The 9985-nt window shown below is 45.1% G+C and overlaps 6 non-coding genes and 2 pseudogenes across 6 annotated transcripts; 5 read left to right on the plus strand and 3 right to left on the minus strand.

Moving 5' to 3' along the window:
• The first annotated feature begins 2033 nt into the window (after positions 1-2033).
• On the plus strand, positions 2034-2210 carry LOC120933870 (annotated as a pseudogene).
• A 2581-nt stretch (positions 2211-4791) lies between these two features.
• Positions 4792-4907, minus strand: LOC120934014. The gene has a single exon (XR_005748174.1). It is a non-coding gene; the product is annotated as a U5 spliceosomal RNA (small nuclear RNA).
• Positions 4908-5614: 707 nt separating this feature from the next.
• Positions 5615-5730, minus strand: LOC120934013. The gene has a single exon (XR_005748173.1). It is a non-coding gene; the product is annotated as a U5 spliceosomal RNA (small nuclear RNA).
• A 712-nt stretch (positions 5731-6442) lies between these two features.
• Positions 6443-6558, minus strand: LOC120934012. The gene has a single exon (XR_005748172.1). It is a non-coding gene; the product is annotated as a U5 spliceosomal RNA (small nuclear RNA).
• A 636-nt stretch (positions 6559-7194) lies between these two features.
• On the plus strand, positions 7195-7309 carry LOC120934036. Its single transcript, XR_005748193.1, has one exon. It is a non-coding gene; the product is annotated as a U5 spliceosomal RNA (small nuclear RNA).
• Positions 7310-8142: 833 nt separating this feature from the next.
• LOC120934038 lies at positions 8143-8258 on the plus strand. Its single transcript, XR_005748195.1, has one exon. It is a non-coding gene; the product is annotated as a U5 spliceosomal RNA (small nuclear RNA).
• A 281-nt stretch (positions 8259-8539) lies between these two features.
• LOC120934062 lies at positions 8540-8643 on the plus strand (annotated as a pseudogene).
• Positions 8644-8721: 78 nt separating this feature from the next.
• Positions 8722-8877, plus strand: LOC120933885. The gene has a single exon (XR_005748147.1). It is a non-coding gene; the product is annotated as a U1 spliceosomal RNA (small nuclear RNA).
• Positions 8878-9985: the final 1108 nt, after the last annotated feature.

The raw sequence follows: 9985 nt of genomic DNA on the forward strand, positions 1-9985 counted from the left end.
TTAATGGGTTGTTTTACAAGGTAATTGTTTACAATCACTTTAAGGTTTTCGTTGTTGATCTGAGTAGGCAGCATGAAAAATAATATATACAAGTGATCCTGCAGACATACCTTTGTTCTTTCGAGTAAAGGAGTTATTCAGTTTCCCCTACCTTCATATTTGTAATTTAACATTTTAAATGCACATAAGTGCGCCAAATAAAATTGTTTTCGTGAACTTCAAGCTGGTTCAAACAAACTATTTTCGATCGCTCAACACAAAGACAGAACGAAGATCTGTTAATGTAAGCAGACAGATCTCCTTGCTGTCAGGGGAGACAAGACTGATCTGTTGTTCATACTATGTATTAACAGCGATCGGTCTCCTCACCCAGGCAGTCCCATCCCCCCCATAGTTAGAATCCTATGAATAAGAATCCCATGAATAAGTCATGATGACGAAACACATTGGTGTGTGGCTATACGACAACCAGCTGTCACATCTGACTTCAAACCAGAAGTGACGATCCGAGTTTGATGAGTCAGTGTGGGTGAGATACAAGATATACACCGAGGGTCCGCTGTGTCCACAGTATACCATCACTTGCTATTAGCAGAGGATTTTTTATGCTTCATTTACTTGGAACTATGTGAATGCAATATTTGGAGATTCGTTTTTATTCATTAAAATATATCAATATCACACTATTGGAGCACTTATTTTATTTTCATGTGGAGAGCATTTTATACCCCATGCACGGTTGGATATTGTTGGGATGTTTTAACCATTTGAGGGTAAAAGTTTGTGTGCCAAGCATGAGAGTGCGAAGCATCTGCAAGTCGGTTAGTGCATTTCTTAAGGGGAGCAGAAGCACCTTCACATGCGGTATAGTGGAAGATTTGGATTAATACAAAAATACATTTAAATGACAGACTTAATTTTTTTGTAACTGGTGATACAATGACTATCACTGTCACTGGGTGTTATTCTATAGTATTGATTGTTATTACTTACAGTACTTTGACATCAGCGCCACTATTTACTTTTAGGTAGAGGGTAAATACAGTATTCAGTTAGATTTTTTTAAAGTGGAAGCTTCAACAAAATTTCCATTTTTTTCTTTTGGCGCAGTGGTGGGACTTCAAGTGTGGGCGTGTTAAACTTGTAGACCATCAGTTATATAAGTACATAGGAACTGTACACATGAACATGTTTTCTTGTACTACCAAAAACTTATATGACTATAGTTAAATCTAAACTCCAGCCTTTCCTTCAGTCTTGCACAGTTTTAAAGCTCCTCGCCTGAACTAAAATTGCTTATTTTGATTCTATTATACACTGTGATCATCTCAGAGTGTGCATTAGAAGTTGCAGCTTGTCAGATGAAGCCTGTCTCATTTTCTATCTGCAGAACATTAAGCATCATCTAGTCTTTTTTTCCTTAGTCCCTGGCTGGGGCAGAAGGGACACATGCCCTGGGCACTGGAGCCCTTACCAGGGAGATGGTAACCTGACAGGTGGGGGGCCATGGGACCCAGCAATGGACCGGATAGCCACAGCACAGCCTCAGGGTTGGAGGTATACATACCCAGGATACGAATGTATTGCTGTGAATAAATGAAGTAAAATAAAATCAATGAGTGACAACCAAAGTGCTGAAAATCAAGGTGGAAAAGCAACAACTAAAAAATGGGAGGTGTATGAAGTTTATGTGACTGCACCTATGATGCCTCAAAAAGTGCATACTGTGTGTTGACAAGGAAACAGGTGTTAATGAGAGGAAAGAGAGAATAAATAATGAAAAATGTGATGAGTTAATGTGGGCACATCCAGCAATGGAGTGTCAATGTGCTGACTCTGCAGACAATGCATGAAATGTTCAGAATCTAGTCTTTTTTTTTCTTCTTGATCTTCAATAATAAACTCCACAGTGAATAAATGCACTCCACTCAATGAGCCTTCACACAGGTGTCTAGAATCACTCACCGAACGCATTTGACCTTTTGAAAGGTCTAAAAAAGTGTATTATGAGAGTGAATCCCATTGTATACATTTTACTTACCTGGCAGGGGAGACACCATGATCATGAAGGTGGTTCTCCCAGGGCGAGGCTCGCCATTTGCACTCCGGCCGTGCTGATTGTGGTGTCTTCCCTGTCGCTTCTCTGCCTTTTGGCTGGGACTAGGTGTGATATCTGTCCTTATGAGTTGTCAGCGGAGCGCTGAAGCTCGTTCTACATGGGTAGGGTGGATGCAATCCAATGATGTCATTGCACCTGGAAGGATGGTTTCAGCAGGGACTACGCCGTGCTGCCCGACAGATACTGGGGGCCGACCCATGGTTGTGTCTGAGCCATCTGGAAGGGTGCTCCTGGTGAGGATGGGTGCTGCGCTTGGTCTTGGTCTTTTTGCCGAGTTCTCGTCTGGCCTTCTGGCTGGCTGGTGTAAGTGCTATCTCTGTCAGCGATCCGGTTGGAGGAGCTGGTAATGCCCTGTGGTAAGACGGGGTAAAACCATGCAAATCTGCCGGGTTGACGGAGCGCCTGGAAGGGCTAGTATTGGTGGAGGCTGCTACCTGAGCGGCAGTTCTCCCTAAGAAAACCTTGAAGGGCTCTCTAGCTCTCAGGGGTGGAGGGCTGCACTGGCCGGTCGGGGGGTCGGATATGGAACGAAAAGCCTATGGTGCATGTGTCCCTGGAGTGGCAGTCCAGGGGTATCTGAAGATCACTGTGTGTGAGGGACACATTGATTTAAGATACCACGGTCACTGCACCAGATACACACTTTTTTTAGTACCTGCCTCCTGGGCCGGGCCTTTTGGCTAGGACCTGAGGAATTTTTTATTCCTGGCCGGAGGGCCTGGTCATTGTTGATCACAATGACCACTTCTTTTCACTCTCCTCTTCACTATCCCTTTCCCCCACTTTCTTTTATTTAAGCCTATGTTTGTCACGTTTTTGTCTTATTTTTGTTTGTGCACGCTACTCCCAGCCCTGAACGTCTTGGGAGTAGGTGGACATGGCATTCTGGCTTAGTTCACTTGCTCTCATGGGGTCTCCCTTCGGGGGAGCCCCACCTAGTACTGGGAGGGTTCTGTTTTGGCAGTCCCTCTGAGGAAGTTGGGTCCGTGTCGGATTCGGTTGCTCGGACCACAGTACCTCAGTCCCCGTCTGGAGCCTAACACCCCGGGGGATCAGGGTTTGGGTCCCTCTTCACAGGAGGAGCACTTGACGTTGCACCCGTCTGCACGTTTTTGTGAACACTCTTTATGTGTGTGCACATTTTTTCCTCACCGGGTGGAGTTTTTGGGTGTGTTCACACGCCATAGGCTTTTCAAGAAATAAATGAGTTTAGGTGAATTTTTTGATGGCTGGCTAATGTCAGGCCTCCTTGGTGAAAAAATAGTTTGAGTTCCTTTGATTTGGAAAGGCACGCAGACAGCGTTAAGGTTGTTGTTGTTGGTGGTGGTTGTCAACACGGCCTAGAAAACGATTTAATGGTCTTGTTCTACCTACGCATATATTTGCCCCCAATTCCATGGCCGTGCGTCTTATATTGTTCTGATGAAGCCGTTTGTTACGCATGCCTGCTGATTCCCGCCCCCATGCAGCTGCACAGACATGCAAATTAGGGTGTCTTGGAGTCACCATGAGTTGAACAGCATCTTTGTTCTGCCGGGCCGTGCGTCTTATATTGTTCTGATGAAGCCGATTGTTACGCATGCCTGCTGATTCCCGCCCCCATGCAGCTGCACAGACATGCAAATTAGGGTGTCTTGGAGTCACCATGAGTTGAACAGCATCTGTGTTCTGCCGGGTTATACTCTGGTTTCTCATTAGAATGAATAAATCTTTTGCCTTTTACTAAAGATTTATTTTTATTTAAATTGTTTTTATTCTTTTCTCATAGAAAAAATCTTTACAAAACTTTTAAAAAATCAACATCTCATATATAATTCATAGATTCTTCTTACATAAAAGACATATACTTTAACATATACATACAACATAATACATACATAAAAATATTTGTGTGGGTGCACGACTAGATCCATCTTTGTAATCCTAAAGCAGGCATACGTAACAATCGGCTTCTTCAGAACAATATAAGACGCACGGCCCGGCAGAACAAAGATGCTGTTCAACTCATGGTGACTCCAAGACACCCTAATTTGCATGTCTGTGCAGCTGCATGGAGGCGGGAATCAGCAGGCATGCGTAACAATCGGCTTCATCAGAACAATATAAGACGCACGGCCCGGCAGAACACAGATGCTGTTCAACTCATGGTGACTCCAAGACACCATAATTTTCATGTCTGTGAAACTGCATGGTGGCGTGATTCAGCAGGCACAAGTAACAATCAGCTTCATCAGAACAATATAAGACGCACGGCCCGGCAGAACACAGATGCTGTTCAACTCATGGTGACTCCAAGACACCCTAATTTGCATGTCTGTGCAGCTGCATGGTGGCATGATTCAGCAGGCATGCGTAACAATCAGCTTCATCAGAACAATATCAGACGCACGGCCCGGCAGAACAAAGATGTTGTTCAACTCATGGTGACTCCAAGACACCCTAATTTGCATGTCTGTGCAGCTGCATGGGGGCGGGAATCAGCAGGCATACGTAACAAACGGCTTCATCAGAACAATATAAGATGCACGGCCATGGAATTGGGGGCAAATATATGCGTAGGTAGAACAAAACCATCAAATCGTTTTCTTGGCCGTGTTGACCACCACCACCAACATTAACGCCATCTGCGTGCCTTTCTAAATCAAAGGAACTCAAACGATTTTTCACCAAGGAGGCCCAACATTAGCCAGCCATCAAAAAATTCACCAAAACTCATAATTGTTCCTCTACACAGAAATTTTTAGTAAAAGGCAAAAGATTTATTCATTCTAATGAGAAACCAGAGTATAACCCGGCAGAACATAGATGCTATTCAACTCATGGTGACTCCAAGACACCCTAATTTGCATGTCTGTGCAGCTGCATGGGGGCGGGAATCAGCAGGCATGTGTAACAATCGGCTTCATCAGAACAATATAAGACGCACGGCCTGGCAGAACAAAGATGCTGTTCAATTCATGGTGACTCCAAGACACCCTAATTTGCATGTCTGAGAAGCTGCATGGGGGCGGGAATCAGCAGGCATGCGTAAAAATCAGCTTCATCAGAACAATATAAGACGCACAGCCTGGCAGAACAAAGATTCTGTTCAACTCATGGTGACTCCAAGACACCCTAATTTGCATGTCTGTGCAGCTGCATGGGGGCAGGAATCAGCAGGCATGCATAACAATCGGCTTCATCAGAACATTATAAGACGCACAGCCCGGCAGAACAAAGATGCTGTTCAACTCATGGTGACTCCAAGACACCCTAATTTGCATGTCTGTGCAGCTGCATGGGGGCTGGAATCAGCAGGCATGCATAACAAACGGCTTCATCAGAACAATATAAGATGCACGGCCATGGAATTGGGGGCAAATATATGCGTAGGTAGAACAAAACCATCAAATCGTTTTCTAGGCCGTGTTGACCACCACCACCAACAAACAACAACATTAACGCCGTCTGCGTGCCTTTCCAAATCAAAGGAACTCAAATTATTTTTCACCAAGGAGGCCCGACATTAGCCAGCCATCAAAAAATTCACCAAAACTCATAGTTGCTCCTCTCCACAGAAATCTTTAGTAAAAGGCAAAAGATGTATTCATTCTAATGAGAAACCAGAGTATAACCCGGCAGAACACAGATGCTGTTCAACTCATGGTGACTCCAAGACACCCTAATTTGCATGTCTGTGCAGCTGCATGGTGGCGTGAATCAGCAGGCATGCGTAACAATCGGCTTCATCAGAACAATATAAGACGCACTGTCCGGCAGAACAAAGATGCTGTTCAATTCATGGTGACTCCAAGACACCCTAATTTGCATGTCTGAGCAGCTGCATGGTGGCGTGAATCAGCAGGCACGCGTAACAATCAGCTTCATCAGAACAATATAAGACGCACAGCCTGGCAGAACAAAGATGCTGTTCAGCTCATGGTGACTCCAAGACACCCTAATTTGCATGTCTGAGCAGCTGCATGGGGGCGGGATTCAGCAGGCATGCGTAACAATCGGCTTCATCAGACCAATATAAGACGCACAGCCCGGCAGAACAAAGATGCTGTTAAACTCATGGTGACTCCAAGACACCCTAATTTGCATGTCTGTGCAGCTGCATGGGGGCGGGAATCAGCAGGCATGCGTAACAAACGGCTTCATGAGAACAATATAAGATGCACGGCCATGGAATTTGGGGCAAATATATGCATAGGTAGAACAAAACCATCAAATCGTTTTCTAGGCTGTGTTGACCACCACCACCAACAACAACAACATTAACATTAACGCCATCTGCGTGCCTTTCCAAATCAAAGGAACTCAAACTATTTTTCACCAGAGAGGCCCGATATTAGCCAGCCATCAAAAAATTCACCAAAACTCATAGTAGTTTCTCTCCACTGAAATCTTTAGTAAAAGGCAAAAGATGTATTCATTCTAATGAGAAACCAGAGTATAACCCGACAGAACACAGATGCTGTTCAACTCATGGTGAATCCAAGACACCCTAATTTGCATGTCTGTGCAGCTGCATGGTGGCATGAATCAGCAGGCACGCGTAACAATCAGCTTCATCAGAACAATATCAGACGCACAGCCCGGCAGAACAAAGATGCTGTTCAACTCATGGTGACTCCAAGACACCCTAATTTGCATGTCACCTCCTTGGTGAAAAATAGTTTGAGTTCCTTTGATTTGGAAAGGCACGCAGACGGTGTTAATGTTGTTGTTGTTGGTGGTGGTGGTCAACACGGCCTAGAAAACGATTTGATGGTTTTGTTCTACCTACGCATATATTTGCCCCCAATTCCATGGCCGTGCATCTTATATTGTTCTGAAGAAGCCGTTTGTTACGCATGCCTGCTGATTCCCGCCCCCATGCAGCTGCACAGACATGCAAATTAGGGTGTCTTGTAGTCACCATGAGTTGAACAGCATCTTTGTTCTGCCGGGCCGTGCGTCTTATATTGTTCTGATGAAGCCGATTGTTACGCATGCCTGCTGATTCCTGCCCCCATGCAGCTGCACAGACATGCAAATTAGGGTGTCTTGGAGTCACCATGAGTTGAACAGCATCTGTGTTCTGCCGGGTTATACTCTGGTTTCTCATTAGAATGAATAAATCTTTTGCCTATTGCTAAAGATTTCTGTGGAGAGAAACAACCATGAGTTTTGGTGATTTTTTTTATGGTTGGCTAATGCTGGGCCTCCTTGGTGAATAATAGTTTGAGATCCTTTGATTTGGAAAGGCACATAAACGGCGTTAATGTTGTTGGTGGTCAACACGGCCTAGAAAATGATTTGATGGTCTTGTTCTATCTGCGCATATATTTGCCCCCAATTCCATGGCCATGCTTTTTATATTGTCCTGATGAAGCCTTTTGTCACGCATGCCTGCTGATTCCTGCCCCCATGCAGCTGCACAGACATGCAAATTAGGGTGTCTTGGAGTCACCATGACCTAAACAGCATCTGTGGTCTGCCGGGTCGTGCGTCTTATGTTGTTCTGATGAAGCCGATTGTTACGCATGCCTGCTGATTTTCGCCCCCATACAGCTGCACAGACATGCAAATTAGGTTGTCTTGGAGTCACCATGAGTTGAACAGCATCTGTGTTCTGCTGGGCCGTGTGTCCTATATTGTTCTGATGAAGCCGATTGTTACGCATGCCTGCTGATTCCCGCCCCCATGCAGCTGCACAGACACGCAAATTAGGGTGTCTTGGAGTTGCCATGAGTTGAACAGCATCTGTGGTCTGCCGGATCGGGCGTCTTATATTGTTCTGATGAAGCCGATTCTTACGCATGCCTGCTGATTCCCGCCACCATGCAGCTGCACAGACATGCAAATTAGGTTGTCTTGGAGTCACCATGAGTTGAACAGCATCTGTGTTCTGCTGGGCCGTGCGTCTTATAGTGTTCTGATGAAGCCGGTTGTTACGCATCCCTGTTGATTCCCGCCCCCATGCAGCTGCACAGACATGCAAATTAGGGTGTCTTGGAGTCACCATGAGTTGAACAGCATCTGTGTTCTGTCGGGTTATACACTGGTTTCTCATTAGAGTGAATAAATCTTTTGCCTATTACTAAAGATTTTAGTGGAGAGGAACAACCATGAGTTTCGGTGAATTTTTTTTATGGCTGGCTAATGCTGGTCCTCCTTGGTGAAAAATAGTTTGAGATCCTTTGATTTGGAAAGGCACGCAGACGGCGTTAATGGTGTTGGTGGTAAACGTGGCCTAGAAAACGATTTGATGATCTTGATCCACCTTCGCATATATTTGCCACCAATTCAATGGCCATGTGCCTTATATTGTTCTTATGAAGCTGATTGTTTTGTGTGCCTGCTGATTCCCGCCCCCATGTAACTGCGCACACATGCAAATTTGGGTGTCTTGGAGTCACCATGAGTTGAATAGCATCTGTGTTCTGCCGGGTTATACTCTGGTTTCTCATTAGAATGAATAAGTCTTTTGCTTTTTACAAAAGATCTCTGTGGAGAGGAGCAAACATGAGTTTTGGTGAATTTTTTGCTGGCTAATGTCATACTCTGGTTTCTCTTTAGAATGAATAAATCTTTTGCCTTTTACTAAATATTTCTGTGGAGAAATACAGACATGAATACTTTCTTGACAGGGGAGACACCATGATCATGAAGGTGGTTTTCTCAGGGCGAGGCTCAGGCATTGCACTCCGGCTGTGCTGATTCTCTGCCTTTTGGCTAAGATCAAGTGTAGTATCTGTTCTTATCAGTTGTCAGAGGAGCGCTGAAGCATCCTTGTTGGGAGGGTGGATGCAATCCAATGATGTCATTGCACCTGGAAGGATGGTTTTAGCAGGGACTGTGGTTGCGTCTGAGCCATCTGGAAGGGTGCTCCTGGTGAGAATGGGTGGCTGCACTTGGTCTGGTATTTTTGCAGAGTTCTAGTCTGGCTGGCTGGTGTAAGTGCTATCCCTGTCAGCGATCCGGTAGGAGGAGCTGGTACTGCCCTGTGATGGGTCGGGGTAGGACCATGCAAATCTGCCGGGTTGACAGAGGGTCTGAAAGGGCTAGTATTGGTGGAGGCTGCTACCTGAGCGACAGTTCTCCCTAAGATAACCTTGAAGGGTTCTCTAGCTGGCAGGGGTGGAGGGCTGCACTGGCTGGTTGGATTTGGAATGAAAAGCCTATGGTCAATGTGGCCTTGGAGTGGCAGTCCAGGGATATCTGAGAATCACTGTGAGTGAGGGTCACTTTGATTTAAAGATATCACGGTCACTGCACCAGATACACGCTTTTTTTTTTCTAGCACCTGCCTCCTGGGTCAGGCCTTTTGGCTAGGACCGGAGGAATTTTTTTGTTCCTGGCCGGAGGGCCTGGTCATTGTATACCACAATGACCACAATGACCACTTCTTTCACTCTCCTCTCCACTATCCCACTATCCCTTTTCCCCAATAAAAAACAGCATTTTAACTTGGACATGATTGATGATAAAATCAGCAGAGCTTCCCGTCATTTCAGATCTACCCCTCAGATTTACAGCGACTGCACTTCCATGTACACTTTTAGTGCAAAGTGTATTTGCCTTTAATAAATAACCCCCATAGTCTCCTTACACATCAAAAGCATTATTCTCCCCTCTAACAGATCCATCTACAGTATGTATTAAACACTGCCAGTGGGAGATGCTAAAATCAATCACCACTTCAGCATTTCTCACCTGCCAGCAGAAACATCCAATCTGTGTTTATATCCCATTTGCAGTGTAGGTGAACATGTAGCTTATGTGCACAACATCCTCCCAATGCCTTTCATCCAGCAGGACTTTGTCAAGGGAAAGGGCCAACGCACACACATTCTGTCATTCATATCACTTTTGCTTAACTTCCACAACCACTTTAAC

Source organism: Rana temporaria, chromosome 3 (genome assembly GCF_905171775.1).
Source record: "Rana temporaria chromosome 3, aRanTem1.1, whole genome shotgun sequence".
In the NCBI taxonomy this organism is placed as follows: Eukaryota; Metazoa; Chordata; class Amphibia; order Anura; family Ranidae; genus Rana; species Rana temporaria.